Source organism: Haemaphysalis longicornis, unplaced genomic scaffold, assembly GCF_048455015.1.
Source record: "Haemaphysalis longicornis isolate Haplotype H1 unplaced genomic scaffold, Haemaphysalis longicornis Haplotype H1 scaffold_10, whole genome shotgun sequence".
Taxonomy (NCBI): domain Eukaryota; kingdom Metazoa; phylum Arthropoda; class Arachnida; order Ixodida; family Ixodidae; genus Haemaphysalis; species Haemaphysalis longicornis.
Window position 1 is genome coordinate 81,709,944 of NW_027526204.1, and position 18,048 is coordinate 81,727,991.

Sequence of the window (18,048 nt, forward strand, 5' to 3'; positions counted from 1 at the left end):
CACGCTTACAGCCACTGAAACTATTATTCGGTACTTACATATATGGGATTGCCTGGCGGCAAAGTGTGTCATGCATGTACTGTGCAATCTGAACGTGATTGATTGATTGGTGAGGTTTAAAGCGCCTACGCTACATAGCCGATGAGGCGCCGTAGTGGAGGGCTACGGATTAATTTTGGCCACCTAGGAATCTTTAACATGCGCCGAAATCTCGAACAAACGGGCGATTTGTATTTTCGTCTCCATCAGAAAAGCAGCCGCCGCGGCCGAGAATCGAACCAGCGTCCTTGGGCTGCAATCTAAACATAAAGGCTTACACGGATGTAGAAATAATCATTTAATACCTTGAAGCAAAAATACACTATGTACAAAGTGATGAACGACATCCTCCACTGCTGATACATAATACATTATGTACAAAATGATACAAACACACTTCACTGCAGTTATAATACAGGTAATGATGATTACACTCGAATGCTTTAGAACTTTCTTTTTGAGGTTTTGAATTGCGTTCTTAGCATGTGTGTGATGTTCTTGAAGTACGGTGTATCTTCTTTCCAGGTCTGCCAACTGCTTTTTCAACTCAGCACAATCCCTTTGTGTCTCACTAGCTGTGAGAGTTTCATTTGTCGAGTTTGGAATTCCGACATCCAAAGCTTCGACACATGGGCTGTTGAGTTGGAGGTTTTCCGATGACGTCTCTTGTGATACCGTCTCTTGTGATACCGATGACGTCTCTTGTGAGTTGACTCGGGGAGAATTTCCGCTGTCTGATGGTGCATGAAGTTCTTCAGCGGGGTTGTCCACCTCTTCATTGTTGGATGTGGGCTCAGGCTGCGTTCTGTCTCCGGGTGGCTTTCGCTGCTTTGGACCGATTTCTTAAGTAATGTACGTACTTCTACGAACACACGCAGTGAATGAAATGGTAAATGCCGACCTCTGATTGGGAAAGGCGTTGGCACAGCATTTGGCTTCAGCTCCTTCCATCTGCACGGTTTTGTTCAAAACAGGTTCCTTCAAAATGAGCCTGCACGATAAATTGTCAATATAGGGGCCTTTTTCTCCCGAGAAATAAGAATAAATGACGCGAAATCAAGCCAATCGAACAAACCGGCATCCACACGTATCGGCTCACATCCGCACATGATTCACAAAATAGAGGTGTAATTGTCACATTTCTTTTCACCTCCATGCGCTACTTTTATGGCATGATAAGCGACAATAATTTTTTTAAATATTAAAATTTTTGCGCACAACAAGATTTATAACAGACCTTAAGTTGAGACAACACGGAGAAACACGAGCATAACGCGTCGCATGCAGTTTTACGCTTTGGGATATATCATTCACACTGCCAAAAAATGGACTTTTGGTGAAGTAAGCGTGATGCGCCGGGGTGACGCTTCGGGACTGAGAAAGGTCGCACACCTTTTTACAACGAGCGCCTTATTTCGTGATACAAAGTGAAATGACTGAAGATGCAAAGCGCCACACGTTTTATATCGCCCCCCCCCCCCCCGCTTTAAGAGGCCACGTCCGTTTGCGTCAATCAAAATATAAAAAGGCCGCAAAAGCATGATTAAACCTCCAACACAAACACGTAAAACCGTGCGTCTGGTATCAAGAAGCAGCCACACAGACAAGCTTACAATAGCCACAAATGGATTTGGCACTGCTGAGAAGCCAGGTACTTGCACTGCATATGCAGGAGTGCTTCGTCGGCTGCAACTTGTCCCGCTTGATCTTCACCGTCCACAGAAGCCGCCTTTTTGGGTCTCTAGGAAACGAAACATGCTCCAGAGATTTTTAGCGCTGCTGGAGCACAAGGGAACGCAGCAACCAGGCATTCTGCAAAGAGATTTTGTGAAGAGCGCCGCTTTTCGCGCGCCTAGCACGGGAGTCGGCGGGGGCGGGTTGCAAGAAAATGGCGGCGGCGCCTCCCGAGAACCGGTCTTGGCGGCGGCGACCCCTTCAAAGAGTGGTGCCACCCTCCGCGGAGCGGGCGCGCATCGAGGCACCCTAAGGGTGCCTAGATGCGCGCGCCCGCCTCCCTGTTCAGGATGGTGCCATTCTTTGACGGAGCCGATGCCGCCAGAACTGGTTTTCTCTCGACGCCGCCGCCATGTTCATGCCCAGCAAGCGCGCCGACCGGTGCTGGTAGTGGGAAGTTGCTGCCTGCGAGCGTAGTTCACCGGTTGTCGTCGGCACAAAATGTCCTGCTGCTGCGTCCCGCAGTGCAGTAACCACTCCAGGAATGGTTGGAAAATGTTTCAGTTCCCAAGGGATTCGAAAAGAAGAATTTTATGGACTGCAAGAATCAAGCGGGACAAGTGGCAGCCTACGAACACCTCGTGCTTATGCAGTGTGAGCAGTGCAGAGCGGCGTTTCCTCGGAATAGTTTTTTTTCGCGTGAAGTTTATTAACTCTTTCGCAACCGCGAAAAAAGGGCCGATTTTCGACATCCTCAATCACATTTTTTTTCTTGAGTAATTTTTATTGCATTTGGCATTGTGATATACCAAATTGTACATTTTTAATCAAGCTTTCGAACAAAAATAATTCCAGTGTGATAGGTAGGAAACTGTTTGTTATTTTAGCTGTTAACAAAGAAAAAACACACCAAACCGAAGTAAACAAAACATACACATGCAGCTGAACAAAGCTGCAAAATTAAATTCAAAGTTCTGGAATATACAAAACGTTACACATGATGTCAGCTCACATTCTGGAAAGTTTCATTTCTGTACGTTATAAACTCTATTTTTCATGGCCCTTCAAGCTAGGGGTGGTGACTGCTGTGCCACTCAGAAAAGCAGTTGCGGGAGGACGTGAAGCATAGGGGCACTTCGCATGTGCTGCACTTGTTATATGTTTTCTGTTCTACTTTCTTATTTCGATAGCACAGCTTGCAGTTCCTCGACTTCTCCATTTTCTGGGGTTGGTGGCGAATTGGCTCTAGACTTGGATATGGGGCACGGTCTTGCTCGATGTCATTATAATCCAAGATCTGTTGAATTAGCTGCTCTCTAAAAGCAAGCTGGTCGAATCGGGCATTTTGGGCTAGCTCTGGGACTCCTCGGTTTTCTTTTCGATGGCCTTGGTAGAGGATGAAACTGTTAACACACGCTATGTCCACGCAATGAAAAAACAGGGTTTTCCACCAGCGCACGCATTTCCTCAAGACATTGTAGGTTCCAATTATTTGGTCCGATTTATCTACACCCAGCATGCCAGCATTGTAGTCTTGGACAAGCAGAGGCCTCTTGATGGTAATCAAAGTCCATCTGTCACCTGTCTTCTGCCTTCGCGTGGCTGGGACAAACTTGTTGGCTGTATGAATGGTACTCATCAGGTTCACGGCGCGCCGGTCTTTCCAGTGCATATATAAAATGTTGCCATCGCGAAGCCACCGAACGTCTCCGCGCTGAGCTCTTCGTTCCCACCCAACATCCTTCAGCTCAGTTGGAAAACATCGGCGATCTTTCCGGGTGGTACCACAGGCAAGGGTTTTGCGCTCGAGCAGATGGTCAAAAAGTTTCCCAGAGGTGTAGAAGTTGTCCATGTAAATTCTGTACCCCTGGTCTAGATACTCTGAGCACAGGCTGCTGACCACATCAAAAGCTAGGCCATGTGGTCCTGGTCTTTCACGCTTGCCTGTGTATACAGAGAACTGGAGGGTATACCCTGTTTCGGAGTCGGCGAGTACCCAAAGTTTATACCCCCACTTAGTCACTTTGTCCCGGATATACTGCCTCATTCCTGATCTGCCTTTTGATTTTACCATACGTTCGTCCACCGAGAGGTCCCGCTTTGGTTGAAAAAAATTTGCTGACGTCTCATTGATGTGCTTCAGAAGCCAGGACACCTTCCAGATCTTGCCAACAGTGGCTTCACTTGCAAAGTCGTCCGGGTCCGATACGTGTAAAAAGGCTAGTAGAGCTACAAACCGGTTTCGGGGCATAATCTTTGATGGGAGAAGGCCACTGTATATACTCCCCGTGCTCCAGTATAAGTGCAGTCGTGGTACTTCAACAATTCCCATGTAGATGACGATCGCAATAAAACACATCATCTCCAGCGGAGTTACTTCTTCCCATGACCCGTCACGACGAGCATAGGTCGGCTTGTCAAGAATGTTCATCCAGGCGTACTTGTTTGTGTTGTCACACAACATTCTGATCACTTCGGCCGTAAAAAACATCATAAAAAAATCCAGCGCTCTTGCGAACTTCCGGGTGCCACTCCGCCGTGTAGCGTCGATATGGACACCGGGCTGTCGCTTGGGCTCAAACTTCACACGTCGTGGCGCATTGGGCAAAATATCTCCACCGTATGTTGCCGAGACACTAAGGAAACAGAATAAACAACTGTCGTCAGTTATAAAGACCGCACACTGTATTTATACAATGGGAGCGCTGAAACGAAACTTACGTGCGCACAGTGGCTGATGTCCCCTGCTGCTGCGATGAAATGTCACTGTCTGAACTGAAGTCCAACGATTCGACATCATCACTAGACTCCTCGCTGCTGCTCTCGTCAAAAGAATCGGACTTAGAAGCGGCCGAAGTGCTTGGTTTCGCTTTTTGGTTTCGAGTAGCGCGCGGAGGAGCCGCAGCCATGATTGCCAAACAACGCCGTCACCCCGACTCAAACTTGTATTTTTCTCGGCGCCTCCATGCGGTGAAAACAGCAAAACGAAATCGAAACCAAAACTTTTGTTCTTTTTGAACACATCAGAGGGCGCCACTTGTCCGTAGTCTCTGAAACAAATTTTTGGCGGCCGATTCAAAACGTCGATACCATCGCATCGATGCCCTATGGCGCGGTTGCGAAAATTTTTGCGCACAACAAGATTTATAACAGACCTTAAGTTGAGACAACACGGAGAAACATGAGCATAACGCGTCGCATGCAGTTTTACGCTTTGGGATATATCATTCACACTGCCAAAAAATGGACTTTTGGTGAAGTAAGCGTGATGCGCCGGGGTGACGCTTCGGGACTGAGAAAGGTCGCACACCTTTTTACAACGAGCACCTTATTTCGTGATACAAAGTGAAATGATTGAAGATGCAAAGCGCCACACGTTTTATATCGCCCCCCCCCCCCCCCCGCTTTAAGAGGCCACGTCCGTTTGCGTCAATCAAAATATAAAAAGGCCGCAAAAGCATGATTAAACCTCCAACACAAACACGTAAAACCGTGCGTCTGGTATCAAGAAGCAGCCACATAGACAAGCGTACAATAGCCACAAATGGATTTGGCACTGCTGAGAAGCCAGGTACTTGCACTGCATATGCAGGAGTGCTTCGTCGGCTGCAACTTGTCCCGCTTGATCTTCACCGTCCACAGAAGCCGCCTTTTTGGGTCTCTAGGAAACGAAACATGCTCCAGAGATTTTTAGCGCTGCTGGAGCACAAGGGAACGCAGCAACCAGGCATTCTGCAAAGAGATTTTGTGAAGAGCGCCGCTTTTCGCGCGCCTAGCACGGGAGTCGGCGGGGGCGGGTTGCAAGAAAATGGCGGCGGCGCCTCCCGAGAACCGGTCTTGGCGGCGGCGACCCCTTCAAAGAGTGGTGCCACCCTCCGCGGAGCGGGCGCGCATCGAGGCACCCTAAGGGTGCCTAGATGCGCGCGCCCGCCTCCCCGTTCAGGATGGTGCCATTCTTTGACGGAGCCGATGCCGCCAGAACTGGTTTTCTCTCGACGCCGCCGCCATGTTCATGCCCAGCAAGCGCGCCGACCGGTGCTGGTAGTGGGAAGTTGCTGCCTGCGAGCGTAGTTCACCGGTTGTCGTCGCCACAAAATGTCCTGCTGCTGCGTCCCGCAGTGCAGTAACCACTCCAGGAATGGTTGAAAAATGTTTCAGTTCCCAAGGGATCCGAAAAGAAGAATTTTATGGACTGCAAGAATCAAGCGGGACAAGTGGCAGCCTACGAACACCTCGTGCTTATGCAGTGTAAGCAGTGCAGAGCGGCGTTTCCTCGGAATAGTTTTTTTTCGCGTGAAGTTTATTAAGCAGAAGTGATGATCGCAGTAGATTGCGGATAATATAGTAATAATTGGGCCGGCAATTAGATTAAAAATTACGCAAATTAGTAGCAGTAACGTCAAACTGTTAAACAAACATCTCCGCCGTCTCCTTCACGCTATCAAAAGCTATGTGCGTAAACAAACATCTCCACCGTCTCCTTCACGCTATCAAAAGCTATGTGCGCGTCTGTGTTAGTTGTGATACGGTGTTTTACGCATTTGTAAGTGTTTTTCAACTTTCCGGTGCTGCGAAAAAATCAGTACGAGTTGTGTATTTCGACCTTCCAGACGGGACAGCTTAACTAGGAGAAAGCTGTGCTGAACGGAGTGCCCACAGTTTACCAGTTAATGTTTTGGCACCCGATAGTACAACGAATGTTCATTCACGTTTCTTGGGCGTCACTCGCATCTGCGGAACAGCTTGCAAATCATAAAAGTGTGGTTTTAAATGTCGCAGTTGCGGTAAAGTTCGTAACAACACATTAGGAAAATAGTTAAAAACGTATGAAACACAGCAACGTTGGTGTGCGAACACGGGTGATATCTCGCGAAGGACATAAATTTGCGACCTTCCATGAACGCGCAGGCTCATTTTGGATGGGACAGCTTCGAGCAAAACCGGGCGGATGGTTGGAAAAAGCTAAAGCCAAATGCCGAGCCTACAGTGTTTTCCTTCGGGCGTAAGTTATTATTTCTTTTTCTCCGCGTGCTTTTACACAGAATTTAGCATTATTCGTCACTGCAATCTTATGAATTCATTGTGTGGCCGTGTACGCATGCAGCGCTTTTTCGTGTTGATAGCGGCGTTTATAATTCCAATAGCGTTTAACCGTAAGAGTGCACTAAAAAAGCAGGTCGAACTTTGTTTTGTTTCTAGATGTTAGAATTGTGGTGGCGGAACTTTGCCATTTGTTTTTGCTTTTAAATATAACGAATGTTAGCCCATAGGAGTTCATTTTTTTCTTGGACGGCGTCGGATGTGACCATTGGATCACAGCTCTCTGGAAGAAGGGGGAGGGGCGGCGTTCTTATGCTGTTTTTGCGGATGTAAACTAGTAAAAACGGCGCCGGGAACGAAGTTTGTGACCTTGCCCAAAAAGGACGTTTCTTCTCTTTGCAGAGGACTACAGGCGTTTTAAATGTGCAGCAAAGTTAGCGTGCGGATGTTTAGAAATGGAAGTGTAAAGACATTAAGAAAGCCAGTCGCGGCATGCCTAATGTTGTTTATGGGATGCAGTTTGATGCTCTCCTTTGCTTTTGCAGCTTTGCCTCGTCGCAGAAAGGCACCAAAGGAAAGGACTGGGACCGCTCTCGTCTCAGCTCTACATGGAGATCAGCACGACGTAATCACTGATGGTCATGCAGTTGCGATCGACGCAATGCCGTCGCCGGGCAGCCTTGGGCTGCCTGAAGGACAGAATTGCAGCTCACATGAAGCCAGCTCAACTGCACCGGTAGCGGACGAAACAGGTCTGCAAGGCTCAGCCAGTGGAATAAAAGCTGGGGTGTCTGACCCGCAGTCTGCTAATAACTCTTGCGCAGAATTAAATGAGCTGCTGGCAGACCTGACACGGAAATACAGCAAACTTCAAGACTTGCATACCCAGGCAAACTCAACGATCCAAGGCCTCCGAAAAAAGGTTAAGCTCGAAGGTAACATAGAAACCTTTGGAAAGAACATGAAATTTCTGAACGAGGACCAAATACATCCACTGTCGCGCGACAGCACCAAAATTACTTGGTCTCCACAAACTGTAAAGCAAGCGCTTCAAATTAAATTTTCATGCCAGACGTCCGGCTATGAAACCTTAAAAAAACTCGGGTACCTGCTGCTGGCTAACAGGACTCTTGCGCGTCGACTACAGGGACTCAAGTTTCTGCCTGGGATACTCACAGACGTGGTAGACCTGCTGAAAACGAAAGCAGAAGGCATGCAAGACATTGAAAAGACTTTTACTAAATGAGATGGAAATCTCCCAGGGCTATGAGCTTGATCACAAAGCTCGAACATCTTATGCAACATGAATTTTTTTAGGGCTGCATAATAACCTGCTTACAAGCAATACAGGTTTATCGCGCAACTCTTGCCGAAGAACAGCAATGCTAGCAGCGTAGAAATTTTCTCACTCCTCTATACTAACACTTGCGTTGAACTCGTTATGTCTGGCTGTGAAAGAAAATCACCGAGCGCCGTACAACTGCATTTCTGTAGTTACATATGTAAAAAAAAAAAACACGCCACGCTGACCAGCGTTTGTAACGCGTTTTAAACAGTTAATTTCAGGTGACAGCGTTGCATAATAGCGTGAGACAGCTAACCTTGAAGTATTGTTAAATTAAACGCCACCAAAAATATTGCCTACGTCACTGTAATGTCGCCTTAGTGCTCTTTTTGCAGTGTTATCGTCCGCACAAAGGCGCATCGCTTCCAACATACCGCTCGACACGCGAGCGCCGCACGGAGTGGGCATGAGCATGGCGGCCGCCGTAGCAGACGACGCGGTTGTCTCCACCCTGAACGGGGAGGCGGGGGCGCGCGCGCATCCAGGCACCCTAGTTCGGCACGTCGCCCCCCGAATTCCACGTAATGGCTGGCAGAATCTCTGGTTCCACTCTTTGTAGAGCCACGTGTGTGAATTCAGCTGACGTCGCGGGGGCAATGTGCAGTCAGCGCCTCGTATCCACACCCAGCGCAAGGTAGCGAAACTTAAGAGGCTTTATTTATTACTTTTACACGTTAGTACTATTACCAACCGACTTAAAGGAGAAAGCTTCGGTTCAAAAAATATTTCCCTCCCTGGTGATTTCCTTTGCCTGGAATGAACCAGACCGCCACGGACGATCAGGCACTGAGTGCACTCACGATGGTTACCATGTACGAAGCGAACAGTCTAGTTTGTCACACTTGTCAAGGTCCCGGACAGAAGACAGAGATTTGCCTGCATCCTATCACCTGTTGCAAATGCGGTAAGGAACAATCTGTTGACGTGCAGTGTATGCATGGATAAGACAACCTGATGCAGAAACTGCAAGCAGTTTGGGAACCTAGCTATTGACGCCGTGGGCCCCACGCATCACTGGTATGAAGAACGAATTGAGAATCGGGAAAAGGATCGGCGCTCTCCTAGCCGCAATCGCCGTAAAAGCAGGCGTCGCTCATCGGGTAGCAAAACATGGTAATCGCTACATGCCACTCTCCGAGACGAGTCCCAACCGTAGCAGAAGCCGTACTGTCGGTTTCCCCGCTACAACACAGTTAGGCAGGACCACCGCTTTTCCCGGATCGCAAACGGCTGAACGGGCGATCAATAAAAAGGTCACGGTAGCATCTTGCACCGCGTTAAACTTGACTCCTTTGATTCACCCGCTTTGATTCCTGCAACCGACCACGAACTAAGCGCTGTGGTCGCGGCTCTCCGAGAAGACGAGCGAGACCTGCGCCACCAGGTACAACAATTAGCCGTGAGATGGAACGTGCACTGGCCCATTAAACGCAAATTCAGCAATGCGGTTCAAAGCCAGCATAGGTGGGAAGGCTGCGTGGCGCAATGAGCTCGAAGCAGGCCTAAGGGCTAGTTGCGCTGAGCATGCCTCGACACCTATGGCGATCTCGCCACCCGGCGTGGTGGAAACATCGCTTTATGGTCTGGACACAATAGACCACATCGTCGGAGCGTGCGTACAAACCATCATAGATAGACGGGTAATTGCTGGAATTATCTCCTTCCAAATCCGATCCCTCGCTACACCTTTGACAGCTGTAGGGCGGAATAAAGCCATCCATCATAACGCACAATAATGGCTTAAACTCCACTGGCTACCACCTGGGGACGCCCGACACGTCCGGCGTATAGTTAAGAAACTATGCCGTTACGTCTGACATACTTTTAGATACAGCAAAAATTAAAATGAGTGTGTATATAGGACGCCAATGAGTACAAGCGTGCACGTATTTGCAGATCAGCCCGCAGGTATAGTTTTGAAAGGAGATGGCAAGGGCGCTCGTCTAGGGTGCCATCCTTCAGGGCTACCCAAAAGTCTGCTTTTATGCGCAATAATCTACAGTTATAATACTCCCTGTGATGAGAAATATAGAGGGTGTTGCAATACAGTTTACTGCTGCAACACCCAGCAACATACATGAAAAGTGTTGCAGCATACATTAAAAAAATGTTTTCAGCGAAGCCACTCCTCCCATTACCGCACAGACTTTGCACTATTGTCGCATTTCAGATCAGTTAAAAACAGACCAGGCACAGTTACCTCTTGGCGCCTAAAGGCACCTTTGAAGTGCAGATCCGATGGCCAGATACCAGTACACCTGAACGCTGAAAAATGGCCTTCTTAAGGGTTTTTTTTACAGTCCACTTTCACATAAGTTGCGAAGAATTAAAACGCCTGGTCATGGGTGGCGTGGGCAGCCCGTTTGCCGACAGCGAGATGGTTGCGGCAACAAACGCGCGCACAAAGCCATATTCCCCGGGCAGGTAACACGAACGCACACTTTGTCTCTTATTGATGCGAATAGAATAGTACGCAGCCGTAAAACTTTCGCGCGACAACAAACGGTACCGTTCACCGTCGTCACAAATTCACCCACCGGAGTTAGGCACATATGTTTCTTATTCTCAGCACTGCTTCAATGTATCACAAGTGGCGTTGCAATATAGTCACAAAGGTGCCGTTAACAATTAACTCATACTCACACGTTGTGGGCCAGCCAACTACAAATAATTCTTGTTTTCCTCCGTGTAGCAGTCCGAACACGATGCCCCCAACAGAAGGCGATGGCTAGACGTGCACTCCTCCTTTCCATTTCAGTTGTGTGCGATCTAAAAATAAAACTTGTTGGAACGCGGCGTGCGAATCAAAAATAAAAATTGTTCCCACGTGACCTGCGAATAGGGACACCCGCAAGCCTGTCTGTCTTGGTACTAACTGTCGCTGATAAAAGTGCCTGCCCCACGGCGGACGCGAAACCACTTGTGCTGCCGCAGGCTTCTGCCATTCTTGGGAGCTTATCTACTTGAATCACGGGCCACGAAATTTTCGGCGTGGCGCATCCCCCTTATGTCCCCTCCGCATTTCGACTTTGTTTTCTCCACGCTGTTTGCACTGGGCATCGGTACTCAGTTTCAAAATTGAGGAATGTACTGTAGAAGCGCCCGGGCAGCGTGGCTGGACCCTCAACTGCTTATCCTTTTGTTTTCTACAAACTCCTGGAGCATGAAATTTTTTGGAGCATAAAAGCACGTGAATTGTTCTGGAAAATAATGGTAGAAACGAGCGCTTGAACAAAATATGCGCACACATTTTTTTCTTTACTCAATCCTAAAGAGGGAAAAATATGAGTTAAAAAATGAATCTACCATCCGAAAATATCGTTTCGCTGTTTTCCGCTTGTCTACCCAAACATTAATATGTTCTGACACTATTTCAGTTCTGCCCACGTCAGCCATCTTTCGAAAAATGAAGCAGGTATGAAGCGAGCGACACGTTGAGCGAGATCCCCAGTGCGCCCCAGAACTAGCGCCATGTCGCGGCTAAGATGTGAGTGAAACGACTCTTGAAACCTAACAAGCAAGCTGACAGACACACGTCGTAGAAGTGGGCGCAGCGTTCGCGACTCGCGAGCAGTGACATAAGGCGGGTCGTCCACCGGCACGCGACACATAGCGGATGATAATGATGAGAAAACTTTAACTTGAAATGGGCAAGTTGGTTTTTTACTCTGTCTTTTCAAATTGACCGTCTTACAAAAAGCGGGTTCACTAATCAAGTACTTGTCTCTGCTGCAGAAAAAGTGTTAAGAACAGTGGTAAAGGAGATTAACAAAGAGACAGACAGCAAAAAACCAAAGAAGCGGCCGATCGTTCTGCAGTATATCCACAAATTTTCCCACAGAGTAAAGAAGGTTGGCCCGAGGCATGATTTCCCGGTTTTTTGTTCTGCTCCCAAAAAATAAAAATGCTGTGCAAGATGACTAACATAGCCAGAGATGCTAAACAAACAGGATGTGGCTTTAAGCACACGAGTAAGTTTGTAGAATGCTGCTCCGGTGTTGTCTATAAGATACCTATGTTATGCAGGAAGGCTTACATAGGCCAAACTGGACGCTGCGTTAACGAACGACTTAGAAAGCACAAAATAATGTGCAAGCAAGTCTCAGCCCCAGGGCGCTTGGCTGCCCACTGCGCTAGACATGGTTGCACTGCGAAATTCGAAAGCACCATGGTCCTCTTTAAATCTTCAGAAACAATCACCCGCGAGATATGGGAAGCCTACACCATCGGAAAAGAAAAAGACTGTATCAGTTCGCCATCGATTCCACTGTCGACAACTGAGATGGCACTAATTGACAGTTCGTAGGCAAGCGCATGCGCATGACAAATATTGTATACATTTTTAGCGAGATTGATTAACTCCACCTTTCACGTCATCTGAATTTTTTCCTTTATAGGTTGTGTTTGTTGTGATTAATAAATCAGTTTGTAGTGTGCACTTCATTTGTGTGTAATTAGTCGTCCTTGTCCCGCCTAGCGCCAGCAATGTTCCGAGAGAAAACTTTATTTGGCCCAAACTCGGAGAGGGAAGGGTACGAAAGGTACTCGTCCTGGTGCGGTTTCCCGCGCCAGGGTAGTAAACAAAGTAAGCAAAGTAAACTTGGTTATAGAGTAATAGACAGCCATGCGTGCTTTTTATTCGTCTTGTGAATTATGTATCTGGTTCAAGTTTATTCTGATCCACCTGTACAAGTATCTGGCATCACAGTGCGTCAAGACCAGAATTCTCTTGGCTGATACCTCCATCCTTAGCAGTATTGCCGGCCAGGATAGAATAAGAGTTAGTAAAAGGCTAATTAGGACTTTCGTGAAGGCGCTGGTTTCTTACGCGGTGGGTTCTATCACGGCAGTCTGGCAAATTTTCGCTCGCAAGTGAAATATTTTCACGTGGAATTTACACGATAGAACAATTCCGCACTTCATGCCCCCGAGGCCTGCTTTCTTGAAAGGCCAACTGCCCTTGTTTTTTTTTAAAAGGTAAGGTGGTCTTTCGGTATTAAAACGGCTGATGGGGACAAAATAAAACTACGTTTAGTTGGAATAAAGTAGTGTATCATAACACACTTAGCTGAGTTGCTGCACCGTAGGATATTTTTATCGGCAATTGTACGAACTGTTTGAACGGTTTTGTGCTACAGCGACGAAACCTTGGTAGGGTGCAGGAACAGAGGCCAGAACTGAGAACCGAATTATTAGGTTAACTGCAGGTTAGTACAAAAGGGATAAGTCAAACATCTCCCCAAACTTTTGAGATTAAAAGAACCGATCTCCGGCACAGCCCAACAATTCTCTCTTACAATTCTCTACAATTCTCTATCCAATTCTCTGACACTGCATCTTTTCCGCCGAGTTTGTCGCCCAATGCACATTTTCTTCTAAGCCAACTACACTAGCCCACACTTTATTGACGGGTCCCCGACCTTCCGCCCTTTCCTTTTGCCCCCTTCCTTCCTGATCTGTGCGAAAACCCGAGAACCATCGACCCCCTGGACATCAGGAGACATCTGGCATACAGGGCATCGCTTGCACGGTCATCTCTTGGATTCCCGAAATAGGGAACCACTCCCTACTTACTGGCGTTATAAAAGTTTTGTACTGCTACTACTACAGTTACTACTACTACTACCCATACTACTACTACTAACAAAACAACAACAACTGCTACTACTTCTGCTACTAATGCTGCGCACTATAGAATCGCCCAGTGAAAATTGCTGGCGATGGCTTTATTGCGCGGCAGTGAATCCAACAACCAAGAGACGTCGCTGCAAGTTACTCGTAAGCGGCCACTTCTTGATCTGTTTTTCTCAAAATTGTTACGTGGCGGGAGGACACAGGAAATAAACCAGGAAGATGCGAGTGAGGTATTTACACTATATAAACGATGTCGGCGAATGAGGGAGCCCGCCCAGCTGGGTCTTCTTCTTCAGAAGTTGAGCCGATAGTCTTTAATGATACTGGTGAGGTCAGCCCGGCCAAGGCGCCTAGCTTGCTACACCAGATGTATGAGGGCCGATAGCTCTCGTCTTCTTCTACCCGTGACACATCCCCCTCGTCGAAAGCGACCGTCCCGCTCGAGGCCTTAGTAAATGTAGAGATGGGGTAACGATGCGCGATTAGAGGAAAAAATTGGCCGCGTATCTGCTCCTTTCGTTGCAAATGACGTCAATAGACGACAGTCTTTATCGGCTTTTGCGAAGTAAATGCCTCCCTTCGCTTTACCGCTCACCCCTCATGTTGTTCCTCTTGCGTAGCGCTCCTCCCAAGGTAAAGACGCCAAATGTTTGCTTAAATCATTTTAAATTTTGCGCGTTCCACTGCTCCAAACCGGGTGTCTCGATGCGAACGCTGCCGTACGGCGAAGACGCGCGTTAATCGAGGCACCCTACTTCAACGTTTATAGAACCGCATTTCCCTACTCCACGTGCGTTGCAAGCAGAACGTGGAAACTATCTAGTGGAACCTTGCGTAACTGTTAGCGGTTGATTTCTTAAAATGGCGCCAGAAGCTATAGTGGCGCGACCGATAGCAGGCGACGGCCGAGTGAATTCTTTTTCTGCAGTTGATGAAGTATTTAATTTCGCAAAAGTCAAGCATTTTTGAATTTTTATAAAGGAACACTGCAAATATCACTTCTGTATTGATTTGTTGTCTCATAATTGCGTAATGTCTTGTTCTTCTTCAACAATGTTGACAAGTATGAACATTACACCGGACCAAGACGGGTAGATTTAGCTGTGACTATATAAGACTATTGCGCAGGCATTCTTTTGCTTTGGCCGGGTGGCTGAATCGGGTCACAGACAGACAGACGGACAGACATACAGACATACAGACACCAAAATTTCTGGGTTTGAGTAGCCCAAGAAAGACTATCGTCTTTAAAAGGGAGCCCTCACCGCCACGAATGAGGATGATTCGTCGTGGTGAGCGCTGACCCCAAAGAGCAATGTCTGCCGACGCAGTGAAGCAACGTCCAAAAGCCTCAGAGGCGCGCCAGAGTTCAGGGCAGGGGAACGGTGTCGTCCTCTGTTCAGATCGCGGCTGGTCACGTCGTTTGGCCTCGGCAAGTCAGAGGCTGGGGACACGGGGCTGGGGAATGATGCGTCCATGGCTCACCGGGGCTGGGGCGGCCCGACGCGATCCAAGACTCTTTGAGCGATGTTCAGCAGCTGAGACGAAGCGAAGCTGGGGCGAGGATGGGGATGATCTCCGCAACTTCCACCAATACACGTTACGTGGCGGCAGGACACACGAAATAAACCATGGAGGATGCGAGTGATCTATTTACACTATATACGCGATGTCGGCCATGAGGGAGCCCGCCCAGCTGGGTCGTCTTCTTCAGAAGTTGGGCCGATAGCTCTCGTCTTCTGGTTCCCATGACAATATTTCCAGTATTTATTCGACGTTTGCGATAACATTTATGTTGTGCCAAGGATGGAGAAAGAGAGATAGCGTATTTGCCTGCATTTATAAGTTATTTACTGTCTACGAAGGGAAAAGCATGGTGGTACCTGTTCGGGGTCAAAGAACTCCAAAGTGTTCCGTACAGTAGCGTACGTTAGCCGTGGCTTGCAATAGGCCAAATGGCGTAGCTTAATCGCTCTGGAATTTTGTATTGAAACAAGTACATCTTACGGTTTTGTGTGTAAAATAAAAATTAAACAGAAACAGCTCCCTAAGGTAATAAATTAGCCAAATATCTAATTTTCCTTCGCACGTAAGGTTCTATGGTGCGCTCAGGTTTGCTGACGGCAATTGTGTCCAATTAACTGGGCTGATTGAGAGTATAAACGGCGGTATATATTCGGGCAAAGGTGCTTTATTGTTAGTTTTTACTGTTTATTGGCGAAAAACAATTTGTACGATTGTTATGATTGTTTCCTACGCTTTCCTTCCTGCTCTCCTAAAAGATATGAGTATTATATCTTAAATGATATGAATATTATATGAATCATTTTATGGCCCGGGGTATAGCCCCGCCTATAGAGGAGGCAACAAGTTCAAACGTCATAATATTTTTAACTGAGATAGAACAGAGCAGACGTTATTTGCCACATTTCTAGTAGTAAAGACATAAGAATCTTGTTTAGAAACATTTTTTCGAAGTTGCTTGAATTCAGTGGTACAAACGAAAAGCGTGAAATTTCACCAGCAGGGTAGTTCTTTATCTGTTTTGACTGGAGTAAGCATTAGGGGGTATAGCGGAGTAGAGAACCTGTTCGCGAAGTGCGACCGTTGCAGGGTTGCAGGGCTCGCACTAATGGGCGTGCCACCAACTGCGTGCCCCTCTACGCCCGCGAAGCTACCTGCTGCCATACCCGGCTTAGTTCCCTGCTCTGCTGAAACTCTCTACTGTGTGCTGCGAAGTCTTATCCATGTTGTGTGGAGTCTGTGGCAGAACGTAGAATAGTGAAATCAATATTGTTTATTTTAGTTGCCTTCTACAAGTTGGTCTGTCGACTGCAGGGTTTCTCATTGAACATGGCGGGGTTATAGTGAGAGTTATGTTGTCAAGCACATACGGCATGGTAGTCGCTCACCCGGCCTAAATTAACATGGCGGATATCCCGGGCGAAGTCTTATAGGAGCTGTTGACCGAGTTTGGTAGTCCAAATAGCGCGGTAGGGACGCAGCTTCGAGGAATAGTGTGCCCCACGCGTGGTGATCACAGTGCTATGAGCGGGCGTAGAACACAGATTGTGACGACAGCCCCGATGTGTGATGTGTCCCGTGCGTTCGTGGGCGAGTAACAGCACTCAACGGACACGTGTACAGTGCGCATCAAAGCCGGAACATGGGCACAACCACCAACGCTGGTTGAAAGGTGGCGCTAACGAGGGCAGCGCCGGGAGGTGGACGCAGCAGTCCGGGCGCTGCGGATCGCCCGGATGGGAGCGCTAAAAGGCACTGACCCGCCACCATGCTCCTCGGCCAGCTCGTAATACGCAGCACATGTGGAGGGCGCCGGTGCGACTTCGGGTAATTAACTTGGACAATTTAGCGTGGGGGAAAAGGGGGGGAAGCGCCGTCCTATTTTCCGCACAATCGCACAGTTGGCCTTTCAATGTTCCATTGCTTCCATGAGCGTTGTGTTTTAGGCGGATATTTCTGCACACGATTTTTTTAAAGCAAAGCTTTCTACTTCTGCTAAAAAATTAATCGGCGCTAAAACAGGGACGAAGAAGAAACACGTAACACACAACACGGTGCCGAAATGTGCCGGTGCCGGTGCCAACCGACTCGCCCACATCAAGCTTTTGTTTCTTTCTACTTCTACCATCCAGCGGTTCTTTCGTGGCATGCGGGACAAGAATTTTCCAAAGCAGCAGGAGAGGGCAAGGGCGTTTTTCACTTACGGAGAACAGTGTAGATGACACGACTCATGGCCCCTATTACCCAGCGTTTCCCGTGTTCGCCCCGGCAGGCGCGTACGTCGGCAGGATGGCTTTGTCATCTGCTTTAGCGACGGTTGTATTGGGCCTGTTTTCGCGCAGCTTCGCGTCCATTGCGCGCTCCCTTCGCACGGCTTGATTAACTTGTTCGGCAGCAGCTTCTGGGAAACCCGGACCCGATGGAATTAGGTGTTCGTACGGCAAAGATACGTAAACGATTGTTTTGCTGGGAAGGAACACAAAACGTAGAGACCACATACAGGCACCTCGCCGCTAGAGAAACGCCAGCTCTTGCGCACTGTTTGCCACGAATGGGGCTCCGTTTTCTGAATTGGTGAATACCAATTAGGTTGTGTTTTAAAAGGTATTGGAAAAGGCAGAAGGAGAAACTGGTTCTGATAAATAGCGATTATAAAAGTTCTCTCAGCTTTCTCGCAATTTTCAAACTTATAAACTAACTAGCTGAAATCGGCATCAATAGGAATCACTAATCTCACACGCGGAACTGTTTCGGTGTCTGCGCTTGTATCGCGCGGTGGTGTAGCCCCGAGC

The 18,048-nt window shown here is 47.9% G+C and overlaps 1 pseudogene; it reads left to right on the forward strand.

Moving 5' to 3' along the window:
- The first annotated feature begins 5,808 nt into the window (after positions 1-5,808).
- On the forward strand, positions 5,809-7,999 carry LOC144159923 (uncharacterized; annotated as a pseudogene).
- Positions 8,000-18,048: the final 10,049 nt, after the last annotated feature.